Genomic DNA, 10,327 nt, shown 5'->3' with positions numbered 1-10,327 from the left:
AGTCTGGGATTTAAATTAATTCACATGGCAAAGAACAACATAAAAAATCTGGCCTTATATTTTGAGCTGTAACAAAATTTTTCAGTTTACTACTTCTGACCTTCCCATTACAACAATGGTTCTCAAATTTTAATGTACATGAAAGACACTTGCGTCAAAGAAGGAAAGGTGGAATTGGGAATGAGAATATCATGGCTTTTCTGGAAATCTTTCAGTTGTTTACAAGAAAAATTGTTTATAAATAATTTGTGTAGTTAAAATTTAGGCCAGGCGCGGTGGCTCACACCTGTAATCTCAGCACTTTGGGAGGCTGAGGCAGGTGGACCACCTGAGGTCAGGAGTTCAAGACCAGCCTGGCCAACAAGGTGAAACCCCATCTCTACTAAATATACAAAAATTAGCCAGGTGTGGTGGTGGGCACCTGTAATCCCAGCTACTAGGGAGGCTGAGGGAGGAGAATCACTTGAACGTGGAAGGCCAAGATTGCAGTGAACCGAGATCATGCCACTGCACTCCAGCCTGGGCAAAAGGGTGAGACTCTGTCTCAAAAAAAAAAAAAAAAAATTAAAATATAAAGTATCACCCTGGATGCATATTAAATTTCAGATCCATGGACTCAACCAGGTAGCTCTAATTAGTCCAGGAATCCTAGATCTCACCTTTCTGGGATTAGAAACAAACAAAATAATAACAAAACACTAAATATTTGACATGGATTTGAGAACCACTGATTATTGATTTTTAAGTGGAAACACTTTTAGGTGATCTTGAAAGTTATCAGTTTAAGAGCAGGTACTTCTTTCATAAACAAATTGACAAAGTAGCAAAAAAAAATGCTGAAAAATTATCCATTTAAAACACTACATAAAACACTAAAAGTTTATAGTTTGCCAGAATTCTTAGATTTAACTTAGAAATAGTCCAAATTATATCAGTTTGTTTATTATTTTGTTTGCTTTGATCTGAGTCTCACTCTGTTGCCAGGCTGGAGTGCAGTGGCATGATCTTTGCTCACTGCAACCTCCACCTCCCAGGTTCAAGCGATTCTCGGGCCTCAGCCTCCCGAGTAGCTGGGACTACAGGCACATACCACTCACCCCCAGCTAATTTTTGTATTTTCAGTAGAGACAGGGTTTCACCATGTTGACCAGTATAGTCTCGATCTCTTGACGTCATGATCCGACAGCCTCAGCCTCCCAAAGTGCCGTGATTACAGGCATGAGCCATCATGCTTGGCCTATATCACACTTTTTACATCAGATAGTTTCCCTTCTAGAATGCCAATTGAATTAAGGGCCTATTAAATTCTGTAGTTATTAGACAGGGTCTATTCTTTAGACATCACAAATTAACAAGATTGTTCTTTATGCATTGATTTATTTATAAATGTTTACTGAGTACCTACCATGTATCGGGCACACAGGCACTGGGATTTGAGAAGTTCTTCCTGTTTGGAATAGAGTGTTATTTTGAACATAATAGTAATTCAATAAATGTGTGTTGAGTCACTGATTAAATTCAGTATAGAAAATACTATTATATGAGCTATTTTGAAATCTATACAAGAATGCTGTCAGAAAAAGTTACATTGTTAGAATAAGTAAGTATAAGGAAATTCACTTTGTAGTGGTGGCACTTTAGTGATATCAAACATAAAAACATGTTCAGGGATCATAAGGTAGAGTTGAACAATATACTGAATCCTCTTAAAACACAAAAGGCAAAATTAAAGGGACTATAGAACACACACTTAAACTAAAAATGTGCTTTTAAAAATTAACTGGATAACTTCCAACCCAATTTGCTAAGAGAGTGCCAAAGGGTGTTCCATTCTGGAAAATAGTCCATTGTAGTACATTCATTTTATTATTAGAGTAAAATGAAGCACTTGACTTCTAATTCAGGAGAGTAGACCCAAAGAAGTATATGTATTTACCAACCCTTCAAAAATAGTCCCAAAATCCATTAAAATGATCATCTTAAATGATCACTTGGCCTGGCGCGATGGCCCACTCGTGTAATCCCAACACTTTGGGAAGCCCAGGTGGGAGGATCACTTGAGGAGTTTAAGACCAGCCTGGGCAACATAGCAAGACACAGTATCTACAATTAAAAACAAACAAACAAACAAAAAAACCCCAGCTGGGCATGGTGGCACGCATCTGTAGTCCCAGTTACTCAGGAGACTGAGGCAGGAGGATCACTTGAGCCTGGGAGTTTGAGGTTGCAGTGAGCTCTGCACTCCAGCCTGGGCAACAAAGAGTAACTCTGTTGTTTAAAAGATAAGAAGAAAGTTTTTTAAAAAAAGATCAAGGCTACTGCTAGGTTATAGGTGCTTTTTTTTTTTTTAAAGAATTAGGCAAAGATATCCCTTCTTTCAGGTAGAATGAGCACACTGCTAGGATTTCAGCCTCTCTTTGTCTACCTGGCTGGCTACCTTCGAGCAGAGTTAAACTGCACATCAATATGCTGCAGCCCTGGAATAACAGAATGACAAAACACAGTAGGTGGGTGGAAAGGGGAAACTAAAAATATGCCAGTTTTTATTTAATGAAGGGAGGGTAGAAATAACCTTTTCTCAGTATAATTAAAATTGTTTTTAAATTGAGATATAATTAACATCCCGTATAATCACCTTTTAAAATCTATAATTCAGTGGGCTTTGGCATATTTGATATAGTTGTGGCCAGATGTGGTGGCTCACACCTGTAATCCCAGCATTTTGGGAGGCCAAGGCAGGCAGATCACCTGAGGTCGGGAGTTCGAGACCACCTGACCAATATGAAGAAACCATGTCTCTACTAAAAATACAAAATTAGCGGGTCCTGGTGGTGCATGCCTGTAGTCCCAGCTACTCGGGAGGCTGAGACAGGAGAATTGCTTGAATCAGGGAGGCAGAGGTTGCATTGAGCTGAGATCACACCATTGCCCTCCAGCCTGGGCAACAAAAATGAAACTCCATCTCAAAAACAAACAAAAAAGTTGTATAATCATCACCGCTATCTAATTCCAAAACACTTGATCACCCCAAAAAGAAACAGCACCTGTTATCAGTTATTCCCTATGTTCTCCTCTCCCCTGCTCCTGGAAACCACGAATCTATTTTCTGCCTCTATGGATTTGCCTATTCCAGACATTTCATATAAAGGGAACCATACAGTATTTGGTCTTTTGTACCTGGCTTCTTTCGCTTAGTGTAATGTTTTTGAGGCTCATCCATGTGGTAGATGTGTCAGTACTTCACTCCTTTTTTCGGCTGAGTAATATTCCATTGGCTATGTAGACCAAATTTGTGTATCCAGTGTGGCTATATACATTGGATACACACAATGTTGATGGACATTTGGGTTGTTTCCACTTTGGGGCTATTATGAATAATGCTGCTACAAACATTTGTGTACAAGTGACTTGACCTTTTACAAGAAACTTATATTCTGTAACTTTAAAAATGGTTTTAAAGAAAAGGAAAAAAGGCCAGGCAAGGTGGCTCACGCCTGTAATCCCGGCACTTTGGGAGGCTGAGGTGGGTGGATCATGAGGTCAGGAGTTCGAGACCAGCCTGGTCAGCATGGTAAAACCCCGTCTCTACTAAAAACACAAAAAATTAGCTGGGCATGGTGGTAAGTACCTGTAGTCCCAGCTATTCAGGAGGCTGAGTCAGGAGAATCACTTGAACCAAGGAGACGGAGGTTGCAGTGAGCCAAGATCACACCACTGTACTCCAGCCTAGGCGATAGATCGAGACTCTGTCTCAAAAAANAAAAAAAAAAAAAAAAAAAAAAGGAAAGGAAAAAACTTGTTGTTTTCATAAAAGGCTAAGGGTGTAATTTTGTAATTTCTGGGGTTTTTTTTAGTTTTATTTTTCCCCTGAGATTCAAATATCCTTTAATTATTTAGTTGTACTGAGCTGAGTTGCCCAAATATTAAATCATTAATAATTTTGTGGTTTATAAATATGTTTTATGCAAAATTGCCTCTTTTAGCATGATATGTGATAGATTTTTAAAAATTTTTTTGAAATGTCTGGAGATACTTGGATTACATTACTGAAGAATCATAGTGATAATTGTGTGTTTTATAGAGCCATAGTAAACAATGCCTTAAAGGCTAACAATTTACTTTTAATCATTAATAAATTATACAAATCATCTAGGCCACTGCAGTTCCATTTAGTGGCAGAACAGTTAAAGAGGTCAATTAAATTTACCTTTTTAAAACTAGGAAGAGTTAACTTCTTACTACTATACAAATAATTTTTAATAAAAATTATGCATACTAGGAAGGTGTGCAGAAATTGATCTGAAAGAAATTTGCCTACTGCACTTTTACTAAGAGAATAAATGAATGTTATAGATTAAAATCAGAAAAATACTTTGAGGAGGAAAAAAATGTCCATGTTATAGTGGTAGGAAGAGATGCTGCCAAAATACAATGTCAGTAAGCCAAATATTATTCTTCAGTGAAGCCCTCACACCTCCTTAACTCCCTCTCCTACCTCCTCTGACTATTGACAAAAGTGTCTAAACTTGTAAATGCAATTCATGACCAATCTACCAGATACCCAGACATTTAAAAATCCAGTAGAAATGCAAAACAGAGCTCTGCCAATGGCAAAGAGTCACCCCCCAGAGAGGGGCTCCAACCAAAGACTGGAAAGAGCTGTGCTGAAGGCCCTCGCAGCAAGAAGTCTGCCGGCAGCTTGGCTCACATCCTTACCCTTGGGCATTTAAGAAATAGGCACGGAGAAAGGGAATTTATATTACTGAAAAAACATAGTGGGATCAGCATATCTGAAATCACTCTGTTAGGAAGCTTTGGTCTTGAGCCTTAGTCTCCAACTTCCCAGTCCTCAGACCCTGCTCAAAATACAAATTATGTGTCAATAGTAAGTGTTCAACATATCCAGAGTCAAACTGGTATATGGGTCCCAACTTTCAAAACAAAATTATGTTTATAAAAACAGATGAGCCAGCTGGTGCAGTGACTCATACCTGCAGTGACTCAAGCCTGTAATCCCAGCACTTTGGGAGGCTGAGGCAGGTGGATCACGAGGTTAGGAGTTCAAGACCAGCCTGGCCAACATGGTGAAACCCCGTCTCTACCAAAAATACAAAATTAGCTGGGTGTGGTTGTGGGCACCTGTAATCCCAGCTACTTGGGAAGCAGAGGCAGAGAATTGCTTGAACCCGGGAGGCTGAGGTTGCAGTGAGCTGAGATCACGCTACTGCATTCCAGCCTAGGCAGCAGAGCTAGACTCCATCTCAAAATAAACAAACAAACAAACAAACAACAAACAAACAAAAAACAGAAAAGCCTGTGGCTAGCTAAGTAATGCAAAAATCAGCAGCTGAGCCTAAGGACTTAACTAAGGGAATATTAATCAATGTTGTAGGCATACAAAAATGTAAATACGACTCCTTTTTTTTTTTTCTTTTGACAGAGTCTCTCTCTATTGCCCAGGCTGGAGTACAGTAGCACAGTCTTGGCTCACTGCAACCTCTACCTTTCAGGTTCAAGAGATTCTTGTGCCTCAGCCTATGGAGTAGCTGGAACTACACGCGTGCACCACCACCACACCCAGCTAATTTTTGTATTTTTAGTAAAGACGAGGTTTCACCATGTTGGCCAGGCTGGTCTTGCACTCCTGACCTCAAGTGATCTGCCTGCCTTGGCCTCCCAAAGTGCTGGGATTATAGGTATGAGCCACCACGCCCAGCCGAAAATACAAGTTCTAAAGGTGATTGAATTGATGATATCACCATTGTTTCAATAATACAAATTTATTGAAAGATGTGTGCTAGGTGCTAGTCACTTGCCACGCTCTAGGTGCTAAGGTTACAATAGTGAATTTTAAAATCTCTGCCTTCTTGGAGTTACCTTCTAGTATCGGAAGACAAACAATGAACAAGTAAACATTAAACAAATATATAATTTCAGGCAATGATAACTGATGTGACAAAAATTAAAGTTGTTAAGAGCATGAAGAATGACAGCGATGGAAGACTCTTAGGGGGCAACATTTGAATTATTTATTTAAGAGTAGGCTTAGGTTTACAAGCTAGTCACTCAGCAATCATTCAACAGACATTGACTGTCTGCTTATTTGGTTTCAGGCACTGTAGTACAGTAAGTCCTGGGCATAAAAAGATTAATCAGCCCTGGCTTCTGCTGTCAGGGCATTTACATCTTAGTAAAGGAAGATAGACACTTCCACAGCAATCTATACTGACATATAACAAGTTTTAGACCAGTGCAGAAGCACAGAGGAACAAAGTGACTTGCCAGTAAGGTCTTTCGGAAGGTGTTCTGAAGAGAGAAACACAGCAGAGGTGGAAGATGAGGGCCACGTGTTTCTTCCTAAAGTATAAACAAACTAGGGGTCAAGGAAGGTGCAAGAAAGTGACTGACCCCCAGGTATCTACCAACCCAGGCCCCACCCAGTTATCCCAAAGCTTAGGGGACTCAGCTTTGCTGTAATCTGTTCTTGGCACAGGCATGATTTTTGTTGTTTTTTTCCGTAACTGAAACTACCCTATCTTTCCCCAGGTCTAGATTCCTTGAGCATTTCTTAGCCTGAGTATGCCTATGTCCTTAGGTCCTCCAGAAGCTGTAGCATGCACACCAGAGTCTTCTCAGCAATTAACACACTTTACAACTCAACCATGATGGACATTAAGGGTTGAAAATATTTTAGTAAGAGAAACTTTTCTGATAAATCCAAAATCTCCTGGAGCAAATTATTCTGACCAACATTTAAACAGAAGACTTAAAAACAACATTTATCAGAGTTTGAAGGTTTTATGATGAAATACATTGTCTGGGATTTCCTTCAGAACTGTAGAGCAGGGAAGCATATGGGTGAGGGTACAGCTGAAACAAGATTGTCCAGAACTCAACATTGGGTTAGGGTATGTGGAGGGTTCATTAGACTATTCTGTCTACTTTTATACAGTCTAATGTTTTCCATAGTAAAAAATTTTTTATTTTGTGTGTAGTTTTATAAGACAAAGCAGAATCTATAAATTCACACAAGTGTCCTGAGAAAACCATGTTCATGCAGAAATGTCAAATTCATTGCTATTTCAGTCTGCCCATTAGACTCATCGTTTTTTTCATATGCCAAAAAGAGAGTAGAGTGTCCATACAGACTGATAACTAAATAGGAAATATATATTTAAAAAATTTTTAACATCCAAACTTTTAATATTAATGAGTGACTAAGATGAATGTGTGACTAGCAGTAAAAGTATTCTCAATGCTTTCATCCAAATGGTAAATAACATTTACTGAGTTCTTGTGGGAGCCTGACTTAGTAATTTCTCCTGTTATCTCACTGGTGAGATTAAGAGAATACATATGTATATACTCTTTATAGTCTAAGAATATATATGTATATATTCTTTTTTTTTTTTTTTGAGATGGAGTTTCACTCTTCTTACCCAGGCTGGAGTGCAATGGCACGATCCGCCTCCTGGGTTCAAGTGATTCACCCACTTCAGCCTCCCGAGTAGCTGGGACTACAGGTGTGCGCCACCATGCCCAGCTAATTTTTGTATTTTTAGTAGAGACGGGATTTCACCATGTTGACCAAGATGGTCTCGATCTCTTGACCTCGTGATCCACCCGCCTCGGCCTCCCAAAGTGCTGGGATCATAGGAGTGAGCCACTGCACCCGGCCTATATGCATATTCTTATTTTAGAGACCCTGTCTCTAAAATATATATATACATACACACAGATCTGTATGTATATATATATATGTATATAAAATATGTGTGTGTACATATATGTGTGTGTGTGTGTGTGTGTATATATATATATATATATATATATATATGTATGTATTTTAGAGACAGGGTCTTGCTCTGTCGCCCAGACTGGAGTGCAGTGGCACCATCACAGTTCACTGTAGCCTCAAACTCCTGGCCTCAGGCAGTCCTCCCATCTCAGCCTCCCAAAACGCTGGGATTAAAGGTGTGAGCCAGTTCACCTGGCCTGAGAATATATTATATTGCCATTTTACAGATGAGGAAATTAAGCCTCAGAGAGGTTGAATCTTGTGTTCAAAGTTACGAGCAGAAAAAAAGATAGGGGCTCTTTCCTTTACATCAGTACTTGATTAAAACAGAATTCTTAAAAGGAGAAGACACCTAGAAAGCAGGACTTGCCCCTCCAAGAAAATAATGAGTTCCCGTCATCCTAACTTCTACTCAATCGGCTTCCTATCTCTTGATACTTAGAGGCCAACCTGATACACAAAGTGGGTCCATTTTTGGGGGAAAAGTGAAGAACAACAATTGAGAAAGCAGGACAAATGGCTTTTTTCATTCCCTGAAAACAAAAAGCACTTTTGAACCTTCAAATGTGTCTTAAACCATTAAAATCTTAAAATGTAAATAGTCTAACTCAAAACTGTTGAAATTACCAAGTGAAATCTCTCTGAAATTAAATGTCAGTATTAATTAGATAAGTGTTTCCAAATTATGAAAAATAAAATGTTTTCAAAAATAGATAAGTAAAAGAAACCCAAGGAGTTATTTCATTCAGTGCTTTTAAGAGAGTGTTATTGAAGAAATAACCTTAAAATTATGTTTCTTTCCATTTAAAAAAATTACCTAAAAGAAAACTCCTAAGTTTGTGTATTAAGAGGAAAATTACCAATTTGGCTATATTATCTGTGGGTTTATTTATTTATTTATTTATTTATTGAGGTGGTATTTCACTCTTGCCCAGACTGGAGTGCAGTGGCACAATCTTGACTTACTGTAACCTCTGCCTCCCAGGTTCAAACGATTCTCCTGCGTCAGTCTCCTGAGTAGCTGGGATTACAGGCGCATGCTACCAGACCCAGCTAATTTTTGTATTTTTAGTAAAGAGATGGGGTTTCACCATGGTGGCCAGGCTGGTCACAAACTCCCGACCTCAAGTGCTCTGCCTGCCTCAGCCTCTCAAAGTGCTGGGATCACAAGCATGAGCCACCATGCCTGGCCTCTCTGTGGATTTTTTTGAACCAATACATAGGTATATTATATTCTTGTCTTGAATATAATCAAGATTAATACTTTCATTTAAATGTCCCAGAAATGTTTATTTACATATAGGCAACCATTCAAAATAGAAATGGAATGCTGAGTGAGGCAGAGGGGTACAGTATATGAGAAGATCACGAAATTTTAAGTTAGAAGAAAAGGCTGTAAACCTGGCTTTGGTCCTTAAGACCTTGTTAGAAATGAGGAAGTTATTTTGTGAAGGGCAACATTGGAGGAGGCAGAATAAACAGAGGAGGAGAAAAGGACCTTAATAAAATTCAAAGTAAAATTGGTAGGTTTCGGGTAAAATTTCATAACTAGATGTAAAAATCACAAGTGGGAACATGTCAGAGTCATTCAAAAAGTAGATACATTTGTGGAAGAGTGTGTGTGTGTGTGTGTGTGTGTGTGTGCATATGTGTATGTTTAACCTGCCTGGCATGTTGAACTGGTTATGATTTTTGAAATTTTAAATTAAGATCTTCTGCATCTCCTGGGAATTTGTAGTGCTTAGAGATTGATAAATGGTGTCTTAGATAAAGAGAAGGAGCAAATGTTAGGGCCACAATTGTACACAGCTGCTGTGAATGAGGGATTTGATTGGTTGACTGCAAATACAGCACATTAATTTTCCTAAACACAATCTGCAAAATGGTTATGTGTCACAAAACCAGTGCCTGGTTTTGCTGAATACTTGGATAACAAAGAAAAATTTTTGCTACGATTTAAAATTTTTCCCTTAAGAAGTAGCATAACACTATTATAAAATATCTGAGGTCTGTCCAGGAAGACTAGTTTAAATATAGTTGGAGTAAAATGGAAATCAATTCAGTTATGGTAAACGTCTATATCTAGACTTGTACTCTCTTCTTAATATAATAAACATAGTATGCAATTATGAACCTGGGAACAAAGTCCCCTTCATTGAAAGAAAAGTAAATATGTCTTCAAATCTCAAATGAGATAAACAAGTAAGACTTAATTGCAAAAAAAAAAAAGTCCCATGGGCCCAAACACCAATATTTGGAAGAAGTCCTTGCAGTTTGAAAAAATTGAAACAGGCACAGTCTTTTGTCTCTAGAAACTCCGTATGGATCGAACTGTCTATGGGTGAAGTTGCAGTGTGGGGATCATATGCTGTTTATCATTTTATTCCCGGTACTTAGAGAGGGCCTGGCACAAAATAAGCACTTAATAAAATGTGGAAAGAAAGAATTCTACAACTATAGTTTATACAGTGTTTTTCCAACTTTAAAAGATATGGCCCATAGTAAAAATCACATTTTATACCAACTCCT

This window comes from Cebus imitator, unplaced genomic scaffold (genome assembly GCF_001604975.1).
Source record: "Cebus imitator isolate Cc_AM_T3 unplaced genomic scaffold, Cebus_imitator-1.0 Scaffold281, whole genome shotgun sequence".
NCBI lineage: Eukaryota > Metazoa > Chordata > Mammalia > Primates > Cebidae > Cebus > Cebus imitator.
This window is presented reverse-complemented; position numbering follows the sequence as displayed.